The 25,858-nt window shown below is 41.5% G+C and overlaps 1 long non-coding RNA gene across 1 annotated transcript in view; it reads right to left on the reverse strand.

The window, feature by feature from the left end:
* LOC104872188 overlaps positions 1–23,303 on the reverse strand; it is a 28,997-nt gene extending 5,694 nt beyond the window's left edge. Inside the window, exons 1-2 of the long non-coding RNA XR_783090.1 lie at positions 23,142–23,303; positions 10,462–10,568 (exon numbers count right to left, since the gene is read on the reverse strand). This is a non-coding gene — a long non-coding RNA (uncharacterized LOC104872188). The remainder of the gene's footprint in view (positions 1–10,461; positions 10,569–23,141) is intronic.
* Between the last annotated feature and the right edge of the window lie 2,555 nt (positions 23,304–25,858).

Consider the following 25,858-nt stretch of genomic DNA (forward strand, 5'->3'; position numbering starts at 1 on the left):
AAACCTGTGTCTGCAGGACTGGGCCCATAAAAGCAATCTGGCCTGTGATAGGTTAAAAGTAGCTCACTCCTCATAAATAAGCAATAGCCCACCCCAAAACTGATTAAAGGGCCTTCCTTTCTTTGTTCTTCTCTCTCCTTCTGCTTCTTCTTCCTCCCCTCTCTCTCTCTCTCTCTCTCTCTCTCTCTGCCTTCCTGCCTCCTGCTCGCCTCCCTACAATAAAGATCTCCTGCCGGACCTCTCGGTGCGTGAGCTCGGTGCATGAGTGGCCTAATTGGGAAGGGGCACCCGAAGGGGCACGAGAACCCCCTTTCAGGAGGGAAGGAAATTTACTGGATTCGCCAATTCTCATAACCCATTTTGTTCCATTTTGCTCACTTTTAGGTAGGAGATATGAGGTACCAATACATATTCTAGCCAGGAGTACAAATTGCCCTTTTCTCCCAGTTAGGTTTCTGTTGAACTTTTAAACTGCCTTGCCCCCAGCCCCAGACCAATAATTCCTTCTAATTTAAGGGTTGCCTTGCTGGAAAAATTAGAACTCAGCAGAATCTCAGGCTAAAATATCCCCTCCATATATCAATTAGCCCAGACCCAAAGCACACTAGGAAGGTTATTGTCTGTAACGACATCCCTTATTTGAACCCATTTGTGACTTTCATCTTTGTCTACTTTTCCTTCACAGATGAGCCCACTGAGTGAACAGCAAACAGCTATATCTGAGACCATATCTCAGATATATCTGAAACCATATCTAAGGAAGTTCCTCAGAGAGGCATTGCTTGATTTTGGCAAATAACTGGATAACCTTAACATCTTCCAGATTTTTTTTTCTTTCAGTACTGGAAGACTAAATCCAGGGCCTGAGATATGTCCTCAGTCTTTTTTATTTTTTATTTTTAAGACAGGGTCTTGCTAAGTCTCTGCATTGTCCAGGATGGACTTGAAGTTGCCAACCTTCTGCCTCAGTCTCCCAGGGCCCTGGGGTTCTCTAATGTGCCACCACTTGCAGAATATTCCTTAAAGGGACACCCATAGAGGAAATTCAGTAGCAGAATTCCTATCATCATTTTAACTTCTAGAAGAAAATCATTCAATTTTTGTCAAAAGGGCCTTCAAAAGTAAGTTCTTTTGCCCATTTCTCCTATCATACTTGAACCTGAAGACAACTGAGCAGACCCTGGAATAAATCCAAAAGACTACTCTCTGGCATTCTAGATGCATCTTTCCAGTGATGCCTCATGTCCCCTTGGGTAGAATTCCAAATCCTTTAAGAGAACAGAAGACTTTCATCATGACTTTTCAGAATGCAGTTATTTTACAAAGAACATTTCTCTGCATTGTCATTTTATTGTTTTGTTTTGTTTTTTGTTTTTTGAGACAGGGTCTCACTATATAGTTGACACTGACCTGGAACTCACTATGTAGCCCAGGCTGGTCTGGAACTCACAGCAATCCTCCTACCTCAGCCTCCCAAGTGCTGGGATTACAGGTGTGCCACCATGCCCGGCTTTGCACTGTCATTTTAGAAGGCCTTGCTGAAAGGTAATTTTGGAGCTTTTATTCTGTATATTTTAGTTTCGAGTTCTCAAAATAATTCTATGCAAGTGACTACTTTTCCTATTTTCTTGATGTTGGGGAGCAGAATACTTTGAAAATTCACTAAACCTAGGCTAGGATCTCGTTGGCACTATGTACTACAGAGAGGAATTTGGTAAGAAGGGCCCATCCTACACGGCAAATGAGGGAAGGGAAGACTTAGCAGACAAAGGGAACCAGCCTCGAAGGTTCCCCTATAAAACAGAGCTACAGCTGCCTCCAAGCAAGGCCTCTTATCAAACCTCCACGTAAAATGAGAACAAGATGGAAATCAGGTCTCATAGCCTGCCACACACACCTCCAGTGTCCCTGCCTTTCAGGGAACTTGCTTGGCCTCCCTTCTGGAGAGTGGCTGGGGTAGAGGCAAAGAGTTATTCTGGAAGTAGCCTGAACAAAACAACATGCTGGGTCCACTGCCCACTGTGTGAGGTGTTAGGGAAAAGGCGGTCTTTTGGAGAGATTTGATGTCATAGGCAGGCAGAGACCTCCCCAGTCAGCTCTGCAAACGCTAAGCCCACGTCTGACTGGGAGCAAAGCCAGACTCTGGAATGTACGTATGCACGTGTGTGTGTGTGTGTGTGTGTGTGTGTGTGTGTGTGGCATTCCCGTTCTTCTCTTCCAGGATTCCCCACAAGATCCAAGGACAAAGGGCTTATCTATGGGAACATGTAAGGAGATAGGGATGTGGACTCAGGCTGACCATGTTTAGAATCCTGTCTTTGCCCCTTCCAAAAGCTAAGTAACATTGGGTGGGTTTCCTTAACCTTTCAGTCTCAGTGTACTCAACAATAAAATGGAAATAATAATAATGGCCTCCTCGTGGAGTGGTCATAAAGAATAAATTAGACCGGAAAGTATACTGTAAATTGCTTAGCACAATGTATATCACATACTTAGTCCACAAACAAGGTCCTACAAATTAGTTCTGATAGTGCAAAAGTGTAAACCAAGTACTCTGGGAGGCTGAGGCAAGAGGATCGCAAATTCAAGCCCACCCTGGGCAACTTAGCACTCTTATCAAGACACTGTCTCAAAATAAAAAATCAAATGGACTGGGGGTTTAGTTCAGTATTAAGACCTTAGGTTCAATCCCCAACACTGCATAAATAAATAAATAGAAAGGAAGAAAAAGAAAAGTCCTCTATTACCATGATGATGATCTTTCCTGTGGGCCATACCCCATGTTTCCTTTGAGCTGATGGAAGAATTGGTGGGAAGCCTGGGTTTTAGCTCAGTGGTTCTGCCACCTACCTTGAAAGTACAAGGACCCTAATTTGATCCCAGGTACCAAAAAAAAAAAAACCAAAAAACAAAAAACTGGTGGGAAAACTCCACTCAGCAAATACAAAATCATTGTTTGAACCAGGAAAAAAATAATGTTGCTGTAGTTACAGAGTCCAAATGCAACCCTAGCTCTTCTGAGTTCCCAAAGGGGTTACTCAAGGTAGAGCTGTCACACAGTTTGTGACTAAGCCATTGTTTAAAAGCCAAGCACACTGCATGCTTTTCCAAGGGAGTGATTTTTCACGTGGGTAACCTCTGGAGACTGTTGCAGGGGGAGATTCTCGTCAGGGATGTTGGCCCGCAGTGCAGACTCTTGGCAAGAGGACAGAGTTGCGCTGTGACATCAGATCTGTGGGCGGCTAAAGCCATGTAAGCAGCGCCAGTGGGGAGAAAACTTGCCAGTAAAAATCAATGCTGGTGGAAGTTTAAGAAGACCGGGCCCCAAGATGTATGACAAAAATCTCAGGTACCGTGGGACAGCTGTTTCCTTCAGTGACTGAGATCACTGCCAGGTTTAACCTTTCCTCATAATAACAGACTACCTGTATTACTTTGTAGATTCCAAGGTGAGATAACATGGGAAGTACAAATGGTCCCTCATCCATAACAAGAAGTTGTGTTATAATTAGCTTGTTATAGCTAAAACTGGGAGCCCCAACACGTCAATCTTGTTTTTCATGGCGTTAGAAGTTTGAACAGTTTTATTTAATTTTAACTGTCTTTGGCAGCTGCCCAATAATATTTGGGGAGAAGTGGTCTCTTGCCCCCATCATTTCCGGCCTGTGCCTAGTTAGCCTGTTTTAAACAAGCCTATTGAGCAATTAGGGCAGGAACACGGGACTTCACTCACCTCCCATCAACTTTTCCCTGATTAGGCAATCACTCTGCTCACTTCTAGTCCTGGCAAAAGAGAGCCATGGTCTTGGCTTCCCAGGAGCAGGCTATAAAGGGAGCCATTCATTTATTTGAGTTCTGGCTTCTCAGTTACACATATATAACAGCAAAGAAGTTCACATCCTCTGCCTTATACGTCACCTTGCATGATTCTTTAGCAAGCTGAAGTTCAAATCACCAGCTCAAATCCAAGAACACTCTGCATATTTACCTATCATCCAGGAGATTTGTGAATGAAGAAATTACCAAAATTGGGTACCTGAGCAGTTACAGTTCCATGAATACATCTTCTTATGGAAAGAATAAGTCAGATGTGACTGGTAATATGTTATACTGGCCTCTTGAACATAGAGAGCATTTGATTCGTTTTCTGTTTCCACCACATGGGTGGCACTTTCTTAAGATCTCCAAGTAGATTTACAGATTGAGTAGTGAGAGGCTACCATAGCCTGGGAAAGGGCCTTCTGAAACATCTCTGCACAGCCAGTGCTGACCCCTGATCTGGTTGCCTTTGGACAGGGGAAAATTAAAATATATGAAATGATTCCGTTTAAAGGGCTTACCTTTATTCTTCTGGTTTTTTGTTTTCTATGTATCCCCATGCTGCCTTTATTTTATTTGCCTGCGGTGCTGGAGATTGATTTGAACTAGGGCCTCTTGTACACTAAGAAGGCCCTCTACCACTAAGCTACACCCCAAGCCTTTCTTTTATTTGTATTTCTCCATGGAGTCTAAATTCTGGGAGCCACCTAGTATGCCCAGGAGCAGGAGAGCCTGTTTGCTGAGAAATGGCTGAGCTCACTGTATTCTCATTGTGCCGCCACAGAACCCGGTAGCTTTAGGTCAACAACAACTGGCACAACTAGCTGGAAAGAGCTCTAGATGGTGTCCAGTGTCTTCTTGCCTCACCCTGGTTCCACGAAGTCCACTCCCTTCCCAAATCCTGATCAACAAAAAGTGCCTTCATTTTAAAATGTAGGAAAGCTTGGGCCAAATCCTTTATTTGAGCCAAGGAAGAGTGAACTGGTGATAAACCACACTGGATTCTGTGGCACAGAATAATCCTTGAAGAATGAAAGTGGAAGGAAGTAAACATTCTCACTGATTTCAGGAACAGCGGTCACCCACGCAAGAAGTAACCAGGCAGGCAGCACTGTTGGATTCAGCTAGGCGACTTCACAGTAGAGAAGGAAACATTTTGAAAAAGAATTACTTTAATCAAGAAGCAAAACACAGAGCTCCAATCTTAGCGAAGACCACCTGTTACAACCTAGGTGAGAAGGAACCGGAAGGAAATTCTCTATATCCGCCGCATTCACAGGATGCCCCCAGAGCGGTTTTGGGCTGCAGTGGCTCGGACCGGGAGAATCCCCCGAGGAGCTGGGGCGCCCGCCCACGTGAAGGTCATTTTCTCCCAGTGTTTATGGTTCCGGCAGGTTTTTCATCACCGACGACCGGAATACAAACTATGAACTCTTCTCTCTTACCGCACACAGAAAATGCATTTGACTCCAAGTTCCATCCGCCCTCCCCACTACCGGGAATCAAACTCACGACCTTGTGCTTGCCAGGCAGGCGCGGCGCCACTGAGCTATACCTCCTGCCCCTCCAAGGGTTTTTGTTTTGTTTTGTTGTTGTTGTTGTCTGTTTTTTTTTATCTAGAGGACAAGATACATACAAAACTGTCACTTTGATGAAATTCTAGGGAAAAATTAAGGCAGTTGTACAATTCTGCTAGTAGCCATCATCCCTCAGTCCCTATAACCAATTATTAAATGGCAAGTTCGCAGTTCATTTGGCAGCTTTGATACCTTAAGAAAAGCAGAGTTGCTGGATAATCTTGATTTTAGGCATTCTAAGGAATTGAGAGCGATGATTGTCAAAAGCAGAGGTCCATGACAAGTGCTTGTAGGACGCGTGTGCACACACACACACACACACACACCGTTGTTTTGGTTTAGATCTAAAAAGCCCTCCAAAAGTCTCAGCTGATTGGATCTTGGGGCACCATACTAAGCACCGGATTCATCCACTGATGAGTTCAGTACCTGAAAGGCTGTTAGGGCTGGGCCCTCCTGGTTGGAGGGGGGCCTCACGGGCGTGGCCTCTCTCTCCCTCTCCCCTTGATATCTCTCTGCCTCCTGCCTGACCTGTCTGTCCGGAGCAATGCCCCTCTGCTATCCCACCCTGCCTTGGAGCCAGTGGATTAGGGACTAAAATTTCACAAACTCTTAGCTAAAATAAATCCTTCCTCTTTCCAGTGGTGGGTATTGGTAGTGTGTCTCGGTGAGGAGAGAATAACTAAGACAGCTACATAATTAGTTCAAAACCAACCTGAACTACATAGTAAGGCCCTGTCTCAAAAAATCAAAAACAGGGCCAGAAATTTAGCTCAGTGGTGCCACTGCCTGCCGCACAAATGCAAGGTCCTGAGTTCGATCCCCAGTACAAAAAAAAAAAAAAAAAAAAAAAAAAGTGTAAAATTTAATCAGGGATTGAAATATTTTAGTTAAATATGCTCCCCCCCTCCCAGCCCCCGAGATTTGTAATTCCCTAAGTTCCTAAAACATTGTTTCAAAACAAATCCAAATCTGGGTGTGGTGGCATATGCCTGTAATCCCAGGATTCGGGAGGCTGAGGCAGGAGGATGACAAATTTGAAGCCAGTCTGGACCACACAGTGAGTTCAGGCCATCTGAACCACATAGCTAGACCCTATCTAAAAAAGAAAATAATAATAATAATGATAATAATAATAAAAGAAAGGAAAGAAAAAAAAACAACATGAGAGTAGCAGAGGCCTCACCGTTCACTGAATTCCCCCTTCTCTCAGGCAATTGCAACCCTCAACAGATAGGGGCATAGACAGGCAAGTAAAGCTCTGAAAGATACAGGGAGATATAGAAAAGCAGGCCACAAATAGAAGTAGTGTTTACTGCAGGCCAATCCATAAAGCTGTGTAACCATAATCTATTTTAAAACATTCCATCACCCCCAAAAGAAACCCTGAATCCATTAGCAGTCGGTTCCCATCCCACCCTCAACTCCTCCATCCTCCATAACTTCACAGCCACTAAATCTACTTCCTGTCTCTACAGATTCGCCTGTTCTGCACATTTCATACAAATAGCGTCCTACAGAATGTGGTCTCTCATGACTGGCTTTTTCCACTTGGCATGAATGAACACTTACAGAATACATCAGCACTTCATTCTTTTCATGACCAAATAATATTCCAGACATTTGGATTGTTGACATTCTTTGACTACCCTAAGTAATGTTGCAATGAAAATTCATGTACACTCTCTGTGCGGCAAGTGCTTTCATTTCTCTTAGATACCAAGGCGCACAGCTGCTGAATCCTGTGGGAACTCTGTGCTTCATCACTTGGGGAACTGGCAAACTCTTCCAAAACTGTGGCTCATATTCCCATCAGCAGTGGATGAGGGTCCTGCTTTCTCCGCATCCTAGCCAACACCTCCTCATTTTCATTTTCAACCTTCTAGTGGATTTGAAGTAGTATCTCCACGGAGTTTTGATCTCCATTACCCTAATTATTACTGATGAGATCTGTCCACGTGCTTATTAGCCATTGCTATATCTTCTGTGGAAAAAAATGGCTGTTCCAATTCTTTGCACGTTTTTAAATTGAGCTGTTTCTTAAATTTTTGCATTGCAAAGGTTCTTTTTGATGTAAGCATCTTACTAGATATGTGACTTGAAAATATTTTCTCTCACTCTGTGCATGGCCTTTTCTGTGTCCTTTGAAGCACAAAACATTTTTAATTTTGACTCAATCCAATTTATCAACCTTCTCTTGAACACTTGTGTCAGTGTGGTATCCTAGAGATCATCACTAACCAAGGTTATGAAGACTTACACTTTCCTCTGGGGCTCCTAATTATTTTTGTTCTTACTTTAAGGCCTATGATCTACTATAGATTCTATTTCAAATATTGTCACACAAACAGCTTGGAGACTGGGGAAGAGGCCCGCTAGGCTTTGTGGGATAATGTGATACCATTTAGCCAGGACCTAGTTGCCTCCATCCAGCTCTAACTAGAAGGTTAGGAAGCTGTGAAGGATAAGTATGCAGTGACCAGGGAATAGAGCTCTTGTAGGTCTTTCATACCATGTCTAACTAAAAAGGTCAGAATATTTAAAATTTGAGCAGAGCCCATGTTTTACCAGTTCTTTGCTAAAAACCTATACTTTATTTTTTGATACAGGATCTAACCAAGCCACTAAATTAGCTAAATTAGGCTGAAACTTTCGATCCTCCTCCCTCTGCCTATCACAGGACTAGGATTACAGATATGCACCACCAATCAAAATTTCTTCTGTGACGCATTCTTGTTCAGAGCAAACTAGATTTCCCTCTCCATTTGTGTCTCATTGTATGAACAAATCAACCTGCATTCCAAAGCAGAACTTCACTTAGACTGCAGAGGTCAGTGTGATATTTATTGTCATCTTTTCCCGCACAAGTCTTGTTAACCAGCGGCTGCCCACCCATGTGCTCCTCTGTTAGTCTCAGCCACCCCATTTCTGCCCTCTGTGTGACCCACCCCAGTCCACTGGCCTTGATTTTCCAATAAAGGGCTAAGTCGTTTGATGCTTTTTTGTAAAACTCAAGTTTGGACATTCTGGAAGATCATTTCACAGTTTCAGACATTTTTAACATGTCTGAAATTATTTCTCTTTTGGTCTAAACTTTGGGGATCTGATTTCCTCAAGCCTCATGTGCATTCCAATCGTGCTAGGCAATTTTTCATCTGATAATAAAACATCTGTGATGGCATAATCTCTTTCTGTGTTACATCACCTTAACCAAAAGGTTCTCTTTTGTTAGTCAGAAGTCAGTGCAGGATGACCTTCAGAGCCTCCTAGGAGCCAAAGCTGGTTAGCAAGGCAAGTGAAACATGTTCCCTGTTGTCATAATCACTTCTGCGACATCAGGCCTTAGTTTTGCTTTTGTATCTCTGCTTTAGGACATCTTCCATTCTGTCTGGCTAGTCATTCTATGACTTTTAGTTACAACCATTTTTCTATCCCTGTTTCTTTTGCTTTGATGTTTTCTAAATGTTTTCAACATGCTGTACCCTAAAGGTCAATATTATTCAACCAATATTTACTAAAGTGAACTCACTGCAAAGTACTAGTCTCTGAAAAAAAATTGATTTACATATAGATGTATTCATTCTCGTATTTCTACCTTTTATCACTTCAACAAGGTCCTTTTCTATATTGAATTTCTGACAAATTAAAGACTCAGACATCACTGATTAATGAAATGTACCACGTGTCCAGGATGTTAATACTCATGCAATAATATATCCTTCAGTTGTGGTCTGGATATGGTCATGGGACATGTAATTCTGGCTAATGACACATGATATATAAAAGCAGATCTGCTGAGGTAGTACCAGGAGCATTTTGGGGAAAGAATGTCCTCCCTATTAACAAGAGATTCACAGAATGAAATGGCTCCACTTGTTTTGTCTGATTTGGTTGTGCCCATGTGCAACACTCAGAACCTAGAACCTCAGTTTAAGGACACCATCTAAGATAGTGAGAGATGACAGGAGAGAAAGCTAGAAAAGAGTGGCATCCATTGTAATGCCATGGGACAACTAAATTAATCCATCCCATAACCACTGTATCCCCTGCCTGTTATGTGAAACCATACATCATGCTTCTCATTTAGATATATATATATAAAACTGTGTTTATGTATATGATCATGTATCTTTTATAAATCTTTATGAATATGTTTTTATTTGAAAATAGTAGTTATAGATCTGGACTTGGCCTTAGATGTCATCTGTTCTACTCCAACTCTTTCACTGTTTTGCTTTCTTTTGTTTTGGTTTGGTTTGTGACAGGGTCTCACTGTATAATTCAGGCTGGCCTTGAACTCACATGTAGCCCAGGCTGGTCATGAACTGACAGCAATCCTCCTACCTCAGCCTCCCAAGTGCTGGGTTTACAAATATGCATAACTGCATTTGGCTTTTTTCACTTACTTACAGAGAACAGCTTGCACAAGTGAGTACTTTACCCACGGTCAAAAGTAAGTTGTTGATGGATTCAGGAATTCTCATCTTTGGAAACCTTTCTAGCTGTCTACTTCTTTTAAAAAATACTCCAGATACTTCAAGGACGTTTTGACTGGGGGAAGGTGATCTGGATGGGAGGGGGGGGTCTAAGCTCCTGACTGGGAATGGATTAAGATTCATTCAGTTGTATCAGTGTGGGTCTCTGCCAGAAGAAAGACTTCCACATTAGAGAAAATCACCTGCCCAGACTTTATGGAACCACTACAGACCTTTCACAAGAAACACTTGGCTTTTATTTAATTTAAATAAATATGTGGTAATATTTCCCCCTCAGGCATCCGCAGGTATGCAGAGATCCACATAGAGATATTTGGGCATTACTTCAAAAGGGAAATTTGAAAGAAAGAAGGAAATTTTTATCTTTTAGGAAGTGGCTTCTGGGAATAAAAATATGTAAGCATTTACTTTTCTCTATTTATGACTTTCACAGCAAGGAAACCAGACTGAAAGAAACAAAGCAAAATAAAATAATTTGAAATAAAAGCAGAACTGTTGGCAGTTGCATCTCATGGATTTAACAGTTACCTTTCTTCTTTGAATCTGAATAGCATTTCTTTTTTACCCACCTTAGTAATGGTTTGTCTTGAATTTTGCTCCTTTTCCAGGGGTTTTTATGACTTCATAAATGCGGCACTGTGTTTTTCAAAGATAAGGGCATTCTTTGGAGATTTTACTGTTGAAATACAAAAAATGATGACTGCTTTTGCATCACTACTCAAAATAAATATACACACTATCTTTCTGTAAAGTATGTTGCCAATAAATCACTAGATATTAAAATAATCCCAAATTTTAAAACAGTAATTTAAAGACTACTAGACATTGTATTGTATTATTTTGTCACTTTTACAGCTTTATAGATAAAAGACTAATTATAATAGCATACGTATTAAGAAAAAAAAATTTGTAGTTTTTCTCTGTGAGAACAGCGCCACCATCTGGAATCCCACAATTTGTGCCACGAACACATTCATGAGCATTTTGTTTGGGTTGTAGAAAAGGAATTTGTCTCTTCCTGAGAGATTTTACAGATAAAAAATTGCGCACACAGCATTTTGTTGTCAAGTGAAAAATAGTTATACCCTTTTCTCCCACAATGGATTTCTAGACTTTATGTCCTACAGAAATCGACTGACGTTAATGCTATCAAGGGTTCACGATTTCATTTATAACTCAGTATTGTAAATTGAATATTTCAACAGGGATTAATTTTATATGCTCTTCCTGATTTGTGTTTTCTACAAAATAAGAGACTACATTTTTAAACCTGATGTTAAATAAGTTTGTTGTTTCAATTTCTGGTTTTTTTCAAGAGTAGAGATTAAGGGGCCGGGGATTTAGCTCAGCGGTTCGGTGGCCTGCCTTGCAAGCGCAAGGACCCGAGTTCAATCCCCGGTACCAAAAAAAAAAAAAAAAAAAAAGTAGAGATTAAGGAGTACACATGATGAAAAAAAATCGAAGTACTCCTCAAAAACTGGATTTAAAAAGTAAAATGACTTTAAGCGCTACACAAAATTATCTGTAAAGCATACAAAATCATTTCATTGTATTATATAAGCTCAGTGGGCCAATAGTGTAACATACATGGGATACACCTGTAAATCACACTTCGCTCTGTATAATACTCTTCCTCAGCAGCACAAAAAGTTACTCTAACTGTAAGCGCTTCAGAAGTTGGAAACATTTCATAATAGCTGTTAAAATCCTTGCTATTCTCATTAATGGAACAAAGCAATTTATTCAGGAGTCAAAAATCACATCCAACACTCAAAACAATCATTTCTTGTGTTGTGGTAGCATGTTTTAATCAATGGCCTAAATGCCACTGTTTTTCATAAATCAGCTTTAGAACTGAACACCCCAGTGTTCCATTCATTTGCCAGAATCGGTCTCTTCCTGAGCCATGCGAGTCCTCTACAGTGCAGCCAGGAGTAATTGTGTTTCCCAGAAAACAAAGACACAGCTTCCCCACTGTTATACGTGCAGCAAGACAGCATCTGCAGATCTGCTACAGCTGGCCCCGAAGAGGACCTTTCCTCCTCCGCCCCATCATTCCAGAGATTTAACCTAGTGTCGAACATGGGCTCCTGCAGTCTCATTCCAATCCCAGGAAGTAGGCACTGTTGTTTCCCATTTTCACGGGATACTAAGGAGCAGAGAATTTAAATGAAGTTGCCCAAGGTCACACAGGTACTAAGAGGCCTGCCATGGATTCCAGCACAGAGAGGCAAGGCCCTGCGTCTCAATTTTAACCCTGTTTCTCCACCATTGTGTAATGACAGAATCATTAAGGGCCTTTGGCTTTCACTACCACTTGACATTTTCTTATTTTAATCCAAGTTTATCTTTTTTTCAAGTCTTCTTGAGTCCATAGACAATCAGTGTGAAGGCCCCTTTTCCATACTGACTAGTGTTTGTTTTTTGTCCCTATGTTTGAATTGCTTTCATCAAAAGACATTCAGTATTCAGTAACTATTTATTGAAAATCAACTATGTAAGTTTAAAAATATTGCCTAACTTTAAAAATCTATGACCCAATTTGGCATTATCGAAATTTGTGAGGATCCAGGCATGGTGGCTCGTACCTGTAATCCTAGTGCTTTTAGAGGCTGAGGCCAGATCACTGCAAGTTCAAACCCAGCTTGGGCAGTGCAGCAGCTTAATGAGACTCTGTCTCAAAATAAAAAATAAAAAGGGCTGGGGATGTAGCTCAGTGTGAAGGCCCAGCGCCACACAAACACACACACACACACACACACACACACACACAAACACACACACACGTGGTGTCCATACACTTTGAGCTACCAATTTCACTGTTATAATTTTGTGTTGCAAATATTCTTCCATGCACCCTTAAAGATAAAAGAACAAGGGTATTCATTTCATAATTATTTGTAAAAGTAAAAAGCTGGAGACAATCTAAATGCTATTCATAGGGGACAGGTTGTATAAATTATAGAGTATCTTTATTATGCAATGGGATGTTATATAGTCATTAAAAAGAGTGAGCTAGACTTATGTGTATTCAAGTGGGACTAAGTTTAAGGTATAAGGAGCTGAAAGAAGCAAGGTGCAGAAGAGACAATTATAGCATTCCTACTATGTGAAACAAAAGCATACATACATACCTATGTATAAACAGAAAATTTTTTAGTATTTACCTCTGGAAGAAGACCAAAGGAGGAGGCCATATAAATGTTTACTAAGCTCATGTCTTATTTTAGAGTTAAAACAGAAATTAGCCAGGTGTGATGGCATGTGCTTACAGTCCCAGCTATTCAGGAGGCGGAGGCAGGAAGGTCACTTGAGCTCAGAAATTTATGATCAGCCTGAGCAACCTAGTGAGATTCTACCTCAAAATTCAATCAATCAATCAATAAACCAGAAACTAACGATGGAGAAAAGAAAAATGTATACGTTATGAGCAAAGTTCTGAGTCTGAAGTGAACACCCTCTCCCTGTCACCAGCAAAGCTGGCATTTGGAATGGAAGATGAGCCACAAGCCTATGCCAGCTTCTTGCCAAACAGGAATGTAAGTACAGTAATTACAAGGATTTCCAGTAAGGAGGCAGCTTGTCACCCCAGGTGGGGGGGTGGGCAGAGAAGGTGGCCCAAGAAAGCAGCTTTGGAACTGGGCAATGAGTTATTCTGCCAAGAGGCAACACACATAGGCGTTAGGATCAGATTCCCGGTGCTCCTACCCAGCTCCAATGAGCATCTGCCATGTGATTTCAGTTTCCTTGGGAATAAACTGCAGCAATAATAGCACCTGTTTTATAGCGTGGTAGCAAAACCTGAACCAATTCATACATCAAGAGCTCTTGGAACTGTGGGCAGTTATAATTCAGTTGAACAGGACAGGAGAAGGGTAAGTTATTTTTAAAAGAAAGTATAAACCAGGTGTGGTGGCACACACTTGTAATCCCAGCACTCAGGAGGCTGAAGCAGGAGAATCACTGTGAGTTTGAGACCAGCCTGGGCTACATAGTGAGTTCCAGGTCAGTCTCAACTACAGAGTGAGATGCTGTCTCAAAAAACAAACACACATACACACAAACAAAAAATAATAATAAAAGAAAGTATGGTAGTCAATCAAAACTTGGGGGAAGTACATTATGACTCTATTTCAGACCTTAGGCAAAAGTAACTGGCAAGTGGCTCAAAGATTTCAGTACTAAAATGAAACAAAATTATAAGAGTATAATAGAAAACAGACTCATTCATGTACAATGCTATGGTAGATGTGAAAAGCATCTTTCTAAACTGGTCATCAAACACCAATAGCTTAGAAGTGATAAATCAAATGTGAAAAGTTAAAGATTTCTTTACCTCACACCTCTCCCACCCCACCAACAAAATTTGGAGCAAAACAACAAGGAAATATTTGACCTTACCGGTAATGAGAGAAATGCAAAATAACAAGGACAATACTACATTCGTAGGTGTGGCAGGCAGGAAGTTCTCCATCACATCAATGGGAGAAACTGGAAAATGTTTTTTGGACAAGGATTTGGCCATTATGTTTTCAAACTCTGAAATGCATGCATCTTTTGGCTTAGACATTCCGCAGTTAGAAATTTTCCCTAGGGGGGAAAATCAGCTAAACGTGAATCCAGATGGCAATCACCAGGTATGTGTTTGTTTGTTTGTTTGTTTGCTGGTACCAGGGACTGAACTCGGGATCTTGCACTAGCAAGGCAGGAGGCGGTGCTACTGAGCTAAATCCCTGCCCATGAGGTATGTGTTTGTATCAGTGAAAAAGTATTTTAAGACCAGGTGCGGCAGCATATGTCTATTAACACAAAACTTCGGGAAGCTGAGACAGGTGGATTGAAAGTTAAGGCCCAGTTTAACTGGCAACATAGCCAGATCCTGTCTCAAAATAAAAAAATTTTTAAATGGCAGGGTCCTGGGTTCATTCCCCAGTACCAAAAAAACCTAAACAACAACAACCCAAATGTAAATGTCCATCAGTAGGAATTAGCTTAATAATTTTTTTTTTCTTTTTGGTGCTGGGGATTGAACTCAAGACCTTATACTTGCGAGGCAAGTGGCTGCACCACTGAGCTAAATCCCCAGCCCTGTACCTTTTGATATATCCAAGGCGGAATACCATTAAAATACTAATGCAAATCTATATTTAATTTGGGGTTTTTTTGTTTGTTTGTTTTGGGGGTGGTTTGAGACAGGGTTTTTCTGTGTAGTTCACACTGGACTTGAATTTGAAATGACCCTCCTGCTTTAGCTTCCCCTCCCAAGTGCTGGGATTATAGGCGTTCACTACCACACCCAGCGGCATTGATCAACAGGGACAATGACCGGATTTATTTGAAGTGAAAAATTCAGGTTGTAAGAGTGTGATTAATATGGCTCTATTTTATAAAAATATTTGTGAATGTGGACACAGATAAAAGCCTAAGATAATATATACTGATAAATGCTAATGATTAATTATCAGATAATACAATGTCAGATGATTTCCATTCTTTTTTATGAATTTCTGAATCTTATGTATTTCTCATTTTACAATAACTACACATTACTTCCCTACCCTAATTCCCGCTGCTGCCGCCCCGGCTCTAAGAATTGAACCCAGAGTTGCTATACCACTGCGTTACCTCCTCCACCCCTCTTTATTTTTATTTTTCATTTTAAAATATGGTCTCCCTCAACTGCCCAGGTTGGCTTTAAATTTTTGATCCTCCTGCATCAGCCTCTGGAGGAAGCTGGGATTACAGGTGCACACCTTCACGACAGGCTTTAGGCACTACTTTTGTAACGGTTTTAAAACGCTACTTCCACTAAGAAGATAAGAAAAGCAGACTTTGAAAGGTAAGTATGGCAATCCCCTTCACATCCCTGCTGTTCAGATCTGCCAGCTATATCTGTACGTATTTGGTCGGCAGAAGGGGGAACCTAGAACTGGGGGGAGAAAACCTATTTTTATCACAAATGTAAATGTAAAAGTTGAGATGAGCACTTGATCTCTCAAGGCAAATTTATAACCATTAACCATCTTGGTTTTTTTCTTCCCCCATCAAGATTCAGCAGGAAAGTGTTTCTAATTTCCTTAATCATCAGACTTTTAGAAGGTTGCTGAGTGGAACGGTGATATTTTTGAACACACCATAAATAGGCGCAGGAACTATGCTGTACAAGCTAAGCGCCTCCTTCGAAGACTTCACCTCTCGCTCACCAGAAACTTGCCTTGCGCTCACTCTGAGCTAGGCCCGGAGGTTACTCAGCACGCGAAGCCCCATCTCTACCCTTAAAAGGGTTACTTTCTCGGGAGAGATGGCCAGACCGGGAAGCCTAGAGCACAGCTGACTGGCGGCGCTGAAGCAGCAGTAACAAATCATGGAAGACGAAAAGGTCTGCTGCAGAGCCAGTCAGGGAAATGCTCGTGACAGGGTCACTCTTGGGTGGACCCGGAGAGCTGGAAACATCTGTCTCCAGTGGAGAAAAGAATGATGACAAAATATAAATTGTACCGCGAGGATTAATGAAAGTCTGGTGAGAAATACACAATGATTGGAGAGCTCAACGAAGAGATGCTTTTAACTTACAAATGTAGTGATATGTCAAACAAAGCATTTGATAAAACATCCCAAGTCATTTGTTACCTTCGCCCCTGCCCGCTTCCCCGAAATACAGTGGGGAACAGCAGGCCAGGAGTCCTTTCACGATTTCCCCCATCAGAGCACCACACAAGGAAGGGACTTAATTTGCTTTACTTCATTTTGGCAAATATGGACTCATGCTATCCATGCTATTCTGCAACTAACTTAATTTCTCTCTCCGTCCTCTGTATCTCTCTCCTTCCTCTCCTTTCCTTTTTTCCTCTTTCCCTTCCTTTCCCTCCCTTCCTCCCTTTCCCTTCCCTGTCTTCTTCCTTCCTTTTTCCTTCCTCCCTTCTTTCCTCACTCTCTTGCTCCATTCCTCCCTCCCTCCCTTATTTCTGTTTAACAGTCTATCCAAGGATATTTCTCTGGGTCGATGAATGTAGATCTGATACATTTTTTAAAAAAATAACTGCATAGTGCTGCATACTGTGGATTCATTCAATCTTTCCCCTATTGTAGGACAGTCAGCTTGTTTTCTTTTTTTTTTCCTACATTAATCATCTGTTTATATGTATCCTAATTTTTGTGTGGGCTTATATAAGGTGGACTTCTAAGTATGCATTTGCTAAGGCAATAACTATGCAGACTTTAAATCTTAGTAGACAGTATCGATTTGTTTTTCAAAAAGCTCCTAAAGAGCAAAGTAAAAGAGAGATAATAGGAAACAGGGAGACAGATCTTTAAAAATTGGAAAGAGGACCAAAGGATGGAGGGAGAGGAAAGGAAGGGAGAGGGAAAAGAAGTAATGAAAATCAGCTATGCTGTGTACATGTGCCAACCCCCTAAGATGGATTGGATCATTATGTACTAATACACTTTTTTATTTAAAAAGGATCAAGATATGCCATGCCACAATTAATACATTCATTATGTGTCACAGACATACATTAAATTTTAAAGTTTCCTGGGCTGGTCATGGTCGCACACTATCGTAATCCCAGCACTCAAGAGGCTGAAGCTGGAGGATCACCAAGAGTTCAAGGCCAGGCTAGAACACAGAGACCCTGTCTCAAAAAACAAAACAAAAAGCTTCTAGTAATTCACATCCAAGCAGTGCACGAGAGCTATGTTTTAGTTAGATTTATTGAATGTTTGTTTCTCTAGTCAGAAAAATCTTTGAGAGGTTCTCTAGCATTAAAAGTCATCACTTTTTAAAATTTTGCTAATTGATAGCTAAAAATTATAAGATTTCACAGGAAACTTAAAAAGCTCAGTAATAGTTCTTATGTTTACTAGGCATTTAGAATTCTTATGTGAATTTTTTTCACATACTTATTTTCTCATTAGGTAATTTTTGTCACCCACTTGGCAGAAATCCCTTTTTGTCATAAGTAATTCTATGTTTTCCCAGTCTATATTTTTTCTCTTGATTTTTATTTTAATATTTTCTTTATGACATCTGAGTTTCTCTTGAATTTTTTATTCTTAATTGTTTTTATTCTTTTAGTTAATTTTATTGGTGCACTTTAGATATACATAATGATAACATTCATCATACGGAATTTGTACTTGTACATGATGTATCTTAATTCTTCTTTTTCCTCATTTCCCTCCCAGCCCTTTAACCTCATTTCCCCTCCTTATTTACAAAAGCTTGTTTCCATTTCTTTCTTCTATTCTTTTTTTTTCTTGTCCCTTCCTTCCTTTCCTTCTGCCTTCTCCCTAGTTCCCTTCTCACTTGAACATTTCCTTCCTATTTCACAACATCTGCTATACATTTGGGTCCTTATTCACACTTTCAGTTTCTCATACCAGAGAAAACATGTGATATCTGAACATATGTGTCCAATTAATTTCACTTAAGAGCAAGGTCTCATGGTGCATCCATTTACCTAGAAATGTCTCAAGTTTATTCTTCTTTATGGCAGAGTGGCATTATTTTTAGATTGAGACTTTCAATCTACATTTCTAAGTATGGTCTCAGGAAAGAATCCAACAGACTTATTCCAAAGTCACATCACATTATTCTAGCATTGTTTCTTAAATATCCCACCCTTTCCCACTAAATTGGAATGTCACTTTTACCATGAACCTATTTCTGAGTTCTCTTCTGTTCCTGTGGTTTACTTATCTATTCCTGTATCAATAGCATAATTTTTGTGGCTATAGTTTTTATAATTGTCTTAAGAATCTTAAACCAGAGAGCACCGTGGTTAAATATGTGGGTTCTTGAAATCCAAGACTGGAATTTAGATCAGATGCCAACTTTATGATCTTGGTCACGTTACTTCAATGTCTCCTCTGTAAAAAGGAGATAATAATACTACTTAAATCATGAGGTCGACAGGAGGATTAAATGACTGATTCTCCAGAAGTATTCAGAACAATGCCTGTTCCAAAGTAAGCAGTCAGTGTCACTGTGATGATTATCACAAATGGGAAGATGTATCACCTCTCACAATTTTTCTTGTGCAGTTTCTTGCTTCTGCGTTTTTAATTTTTTTCTGTCCAGTTTTCCCACAAAAGTCTTGGGATTCCTATTCATCCATGTCCAGAGTATACATCTAGAAGAGATGATAACAGACTGGTAACTGTGATGTCTTCCGTGGAGAATGGGGTAGAATTTCACACCTCTGTCTTTTCAAATGTATATTAATTACCTTTAAAATATCTCTTTTAAGACTTCATTACAACCCTTCAGCATTCTAACCTGAATTACATGCATGCGTATCCCTACCTATTCTAGACTGGCTGTTGCGCGTGTGAGAGATGTCTGATATGGCCGAAGAAAGAACAATTTCCAAAGGAGGGAGAAGCTTTGTGAGGCCTTGGAGAGTTAGTGGGTTTGTCTCTGGTGGAGGAGAGCAGGAGATTCCTGGCTATGGAAACGGCCTTGCATGAAGATATGGAGATAGGAACTTCTTGGGAGAGGCAGAGAAGCACTATTACAGATATCAGGCTTGGTATGGTGGTGCACACCTGGAATCCCAGTTCTCTGAGAGCTGAGGCAGTAAGTAGGGTTGCAAGTTTGAGTCTGATGTGGGCAACTCAGTGAGAGCCTGCCTCAAAAAAACATTTTTTTTAAAGTTTTTTAAAAGCTGGGGATGTATCTCAGTGCCACCAAAAACTAAAACAAAGATATCACCAAACGCAGAAGCCAAGCACCAAGGCAGAGTCTTGGAATATAAGACAAAAATGTCACAGCGGAAAATATTTTGTTGTAGTTGTTGTTGTTGTTTTCACTCTCCCAGAGGATTTCAGGATGGGAAAAAGATAGGGGCAGAGGGAAAGGCAGAAGCAAGGTAGCCAAGACAAGGCTGGATGATAATCTGTGAGAACAAGGACCGTGCCTGCCCTGCCCAGTCCCCAGTCCTCAGAGCAGTACATACAAGTGTTTGCTGAATGAACAGGGAACCAACAAAACAGTTTTAAAAAAAATCTTTTTTTGGTTTTGTGTTGGCAGTCCCAGGGAGTGAACCAAGGGGATGCTGGGCTATATCCCCATTTATTTATTTATTATGTATGTATGTTTTGAAACAGAGCCTAAGTTGTCCAGCCTGGACTCAACCTTGCAACACCTCTGCCTCCACCTCCCGGGTACTTGGGGTCACAGGTATGCACCACTGCCCCCAGCAGAGTAACAGTTTTGAGTAAGAAATGAATGCAAGTGATGGCGCTGAGTACATTACAAAGAAATTAATAGTAGCACAATAAAGAGGAAAACACCCTGGAGCAACCTCTTGCTCCATGCTAACTAGATAGTGGTAACTAGATAACTAGATGGCGAATACCCACTGAGCCACTGAATGTGTATAAAGTGCATCAGGATATGAGCAAAACTAAATTTTGGAAGAAAATGCTCTTCTCATTATACTTCTATTTGAAAACCAGTGTTTGAAAATGAGTTGTTAGATGGGCTGGAAAAGGAAAGCTGAGGGACTGTAGATGATTTCAGAGAGCTCCCTGCTACTACTTAGTACAATCCTTCAACCTCGACCAGAACCATGAGCTGAAGCAACCCCCTTTCATTAATGATGCATCCAGTCTGTAGTATTTTGTTATTAGCAACAGAAAATGAACTAAAACAAACTGGCCATTCATCTTCATATCATCTGTGAAATGTCAGTGCTTTCTACAGATAATCAGAGCTCTTCCTACAAATGAAGACAGAGAGCCAAAAGAATATTAAATTTAAAAGAAGGGATGTTTGAGATCAGGAGGGGAAGGAGCATCCAGGTGTAAAAAGGCATTCGTGGTTTTCTGACTGTGAGTGGATGCCACACAAATGCAATGCAAATGTCATTACATACAAACCAGAGTCTCTCGTTCCCCGTGTACACCCTGTTCAGAACTTTGTTAGAAGACTATTGCAGCAAAGTAACAACAGTAATCATACTCTGACAAAATTTTAATCAATGACACTTTCTCAATTGGATTTGAGGAATGAGATATTCCCCAAAGTAAAGCCCATCGAACACACAAAAGGCAAATGCACAGGTGCTCGCAAGTGCTGTGTGGGTTGGCATCGGTAAGGGACACGCGGGTCACACCAGAGTCGAGGTGCCCTGGTACTGTTCATGGGGGCCTTGTGAGCAAGACAAAGCCTCCTCACAATGGGATACTAGTGTTTCTTCACCCGGGCATGGAGATGGGAGCACGGCTGTGACTGCCCTGTCCCAGCCTCCTGCTGAGCGGCCACAATGGTGCTACTTGGTGCCATCCCAGGCCCTGCAGCATTGCGGACCACCTCACTTCCTGTGGATGAGAAAACAGTCTGCAGATGTCACTGGTCAAGTCGCCACCAACCTAGACCAGACTTCAGTGTAACACAGATGCCCCCTGAAGTGCCTTGCACAGCTTGCTTAGACCACAGCCAATCTGTGATGCGCAGGTTTTTAAGACAAATCAAATTTTAAAATCTTACATTGGACATGGGACCCGATTAGAGCACCCAGAAAAAACAGACGATACACAAAAGCCTGAAGTTATCCTACACACAATGCTTAGCACAAGAGCTAATGGAGCATATTTAAAATTTTTAAAAATTGGATTGTGCATTCTTTTTACATTTTCAAGTGAAAATGGAGATGTAGACAAAAATGTACTATGCCATAGCTTGACAAAGAAAGATGCTGTTTGTCTCTGAGGGGCTGCTGCATTAACACTCCTACAGAACTAATTGGTGTAAATTCTCTGAAGCAGCTAAACAATAAGTCATTCAAATCAAATGCTTGCTGATTACCTCTTTTTCAAGGAATTAAGTGGTTATTGATGAAAATGCTTAATGGGTATGATATTTTAACAGTGGTAGATGCAAGTCAGAGTTTTTGTTAACAAATTTTTAAAAAGAAATTAAAACTATCTAGTGTATATCAGAGGTGACTCTTTAGGTAAAATATACCACCACGACCACCATTTCCTAAGGTGAAACTTGAAAGCTTTTCTACCACTACACCCCAGCTGATTGATCCAGCAGTGTTACAGAGCAAAAGTTCTCGCACTGTGTGGTCAAACTCTGGCTTCCGGAAGTAATAAGAGAGGGAGTAAAAATACAATACTTTGTAGGACAAACCCTTCCCTTCCACAACTGAAGTTTCCACTTTGATCCACAAAACAGGAGCTTTTGCTTATTTTGGGTGCTGGGAAGGAGAGCTTTCCTCCTCTCCTCCATCCTTCTGCCACTCTGAATGGGCTGAGAAGATTCCTCTACCCCAACCTGCAGGGAGAGGTGAGGATGGGGGAGACAGGGCTGGCGACGGTCCAGCCTCGCTAACGATCCCATGGCAAGCTCCATTCAGGAGCGAGGGGTTAGGAAGGAGCCATAACATCTAACCAGGCTTGTCAGTGATTGAGATAGTGATTTTCTATCTATCTTTCAATTGGTTCTAAACTCAGGAGCAAATAAAGGAGAACTTTTTATGGCTCCGCTCAAAAACTCCAATACTTTAAAATCTAATAGCCAAGATATTACGTTGATTCTTCATTTGACTTTCTAATTCTGGCACCAGACTATAGGAAAAGGAAAGCCTTGTATAGCTCTCTACAAATACTAATCCATTGGTAAACATTCAACAACTAGCTTTCTGGGAAGATAATAGTCTTTGTAGTATTTGTAGCATTTGATTGCTTCTGAGCTGTGAGTGGTAATGACACACAAACCTTTCTCACAAGCTGCTTCTAACAGCTCTAGCTCACTGCTTCCTATAGAATTGTGAGTTTGAGCTCAGCCTGAACAACTTGGCAAGACCCTGTCTCTATAAAGTATGCTGAATTTCTATTGCTTCCTGAAAATTGAATCCCACGGGTTATTATGTATCTGAGTCCATTTTGTGCTGCCATAACAGAAGAACCTAGACTGGGTGATTTATAGAGAAGAGAAATGCAGGCTGGAAGACTAAGAGTAAGCCACCAGTATCGGCTGAGGGCCTTCTCGCTGTGTCCTCCCATGGTACAGGCAGGACAAGTGGACAAAAGTGCCTCCAACAGCAGAAGAGAAAAAGTCCACTCTGCAAGCCCTGTGTAGCATCATGGATCCATTTGTTAGGGCAAAGCCTCATGACCGGAACATCTCAGTAAATTTTCAACGTGTAAATTTTGCTTGGAAACACCATAGTATTGCACAGTATTTATAAACATACCACGGTATCATTTGAAACTGATGTGTGAATATAATACTTACAGTCCAGCCAGCTGTTCAGGAAAAATCAACCACTTCCATATCTGGGTCAAACGATGTCATTAGTTGGATCATCTTTCCCTTCTTTTCCATATCTTTTCTTTCTCCTTTTTCACCTTCTTCTATAAACCAGACTGTTAGGCTGGAATAGCAGCAGAAATTGCCCTGACAGGATGGTTCACTGTAGTTTGAGAGATGTTGATAACAACATTCACTAAGAATAAAAACTGAAATATGCTGAGAGACATTAATACTTGCAAAATCTCATCACTATGACCTCCTAAAGTTTGGAGAAACTATGGTGAGTTGGATAAAATGAACCTGCAAGAGAGACAGCTGTCCTACCTTTGATGTTTACTCACTGTGCCATTCTGAAAAGAAGGTGGCACTCTGGGAGACTGATGCTGGAGGACTATTACTTTGAGCCCTGTCTCAAAATTTAAATGGGGAGGGCAGGGGATTTAGCTCAGTGGTGGCACTGCCTGCCTCACAAGCACAAGTACCTGAGTTCAATCCCCGGTACAAAAATAAATAAATAAATAAAATGGGGGCCAGGGATGTAGCTCAATGAGATCCCTAGTTCCAACAAAACAAAACAAAAACAGAAAGGAAGAAAGGGGTTAGCAGCAGACCTGTAATACATTCTCTCACTTTCCTGAGGAAGTATCCATGGAGGAGAGAAAGACAGTAACCTGGTCAAATGTCCCTGTCAGCAGGCAGTGACAGACCTCAGGCAACTGTTAGTGGGAAAGTCCTTATCTCCGGAATGCTTTTAGTAGGGTGGACTATGACGTTCAAGCCTGGAATTCATGCCTTTATGGAATTTGACTCCCTGAAGATGTCATGGAATCTTTGTACTTACTGCTGTGAAATGGAATTGTCTCATGAAGGCAGCAGCTGTCTTCTCTGTAAGCAATGGGACCACACACATCACATAAAGACTATGTAGGTCAGAGCCAGAGCTGATCCTACCCCTGCAGGAAATGATGCAAGGAGCCATGTGGGTGGTCTGGGACCCTGTCCTGCCTCCTCCATGCCTCCCAAGTGAGTGGTCTTGAAATTATTAGTAAAGCTTGCTTCTGGTTTACATCTCTCCTACATGCGAGTGATTTGATCATCTGATCCTTTGTGCTTTCTTACACCATTAGAAAAATTAGTCAATACTTTGATCATAAGTTTTCTCATCAGTAAAATGGGAATAAGTTTATTTTAGTGAGGAGGGGTGGTGCACACCTTGTAATACTCGGGAGGGAGGCTGAGGCAGGAGGAATGCTATTTAGGGAGAATTTGGGCTGCATAGAGAGTTCAGATGACCATCTCAAAATACCAAAAAGAAAATGTTTATCTTTCATAATGAGAAGAATAAACTAGATTAAACAAACAAACTAAAAGCACCTAACACTTAGCAAAGTACAGCAAACGTCACGTATGTCTTCTACCTGTTTCTCCACTGGTGAAATGATGTTCTTGGGTACATGTGATGAGCCTCCAGAATTCATTTGTTTGATTAATAAAATACCTCAGGGGCTGCAGTTAGACAAATCATTTATGTAAACTCCCCTATGTCCACTACCTGCTAAAATTATACAAAAACTTAACAAAGCATCAAGTAAACCTACTTCCTTTCTTCTGTAAAGAAACAGCTCCAAGCTACAGCACATACCTGCAGTCCCCCACTCTGAATAGGTAAGGAAGATCACAAGTTCCAGCCCAGGCCGGGAAATGTAACGACTCGGTGAAATCCTATGTCTAAGAAAAAAGGGCTGCCTCAGACCCGCTGTGCAGGGACACCGGTCTCCACACCCAGCAGCAAGGCGCTGTCTTCTGCGAACATGTTTTCACAAAACAAGCAGCATCATTTTTAGGGACCATGTAGTTTCTGTAATTCCAACTTCACCAGATGACCCTCGTCATCCTTGAGCTTCTTTGAACTTGAACTGTCTGGGGCCTTGCGGGATAGACTTCACCACCACACCAGATGACCCTCGTCATCCTTGAGCTTCTTTGAACTTGAACTGTCTGGGGCCTTGCGGGATGAGGAGAGCAGGGATGGTGTTTTCACGCTTCCCTCTGAGACAGGCCTCCCTGGTGCGCGTCTTGGAGAGACAACTCTGTGGCCGGATTGTGGCGCTCTCTGGTAGAAGGCTCACCAGACATGCTGTCTTTGAGACAGAGAGCCAGCGACTTTCAGGCAGCAGCCAAGCTAGCTGTGGTGCAACTCTGGACTCTCAAGATTGTACTGTGTCCCCGGTATCAAAAATAAAAAAAGATTGCACTGCAACTGTGAGATTCCTGTTCCTCTTGAGTGTGAGCAGCCTCACTGCCTCAGCTAAGAAACAAGCTTCTGAGATCACCAGGGAGCCTCCACTGACAGTTTAATCTACCCATGGCCTTTTCTACAATGGGTATTCTGAACTCCCCAACCCGCTCCCAGTCTCCAAGTCAAAATAGCCAACCTTGTGCTTCAACCTCTACTCGGTTATTGGCCCGAGCACACCCAGAGGACGTGGCAACCCGGAGCTGATGGCCTCCACTTGCCTCTTTCTTCCTATCTGCTTCCTCTCCAGGGTTCTGCGACCCAGTAAATGGCCCATCCACCCCCCAGTCCCACATGGCAGAGACATCTTTGCCACCTGCCTCTCTCACCTCCTCTTCCCCTTTATCCAGTGGATGGCTGGATTCGGCTGAGTGAACATTTTCAACTGCTTTTACCTCCCTCC

This window comes from Fukomys damarensis, unplaced genomic scaffold (genome assembly GCF_012274545.1).
Source record: "Fukomys damarensis isolate Sample0158 unplaced genomic scaffold, DMR_v1.0_HiC HiC_scaffold_15, whole genome shotgun sequence".
Lineage (NCBI taxonomy): Eukaryota > Metazoa > Chordata > Mammalia > Rodentia > Bathyergidae > Fukomys > Fukomys damarensis.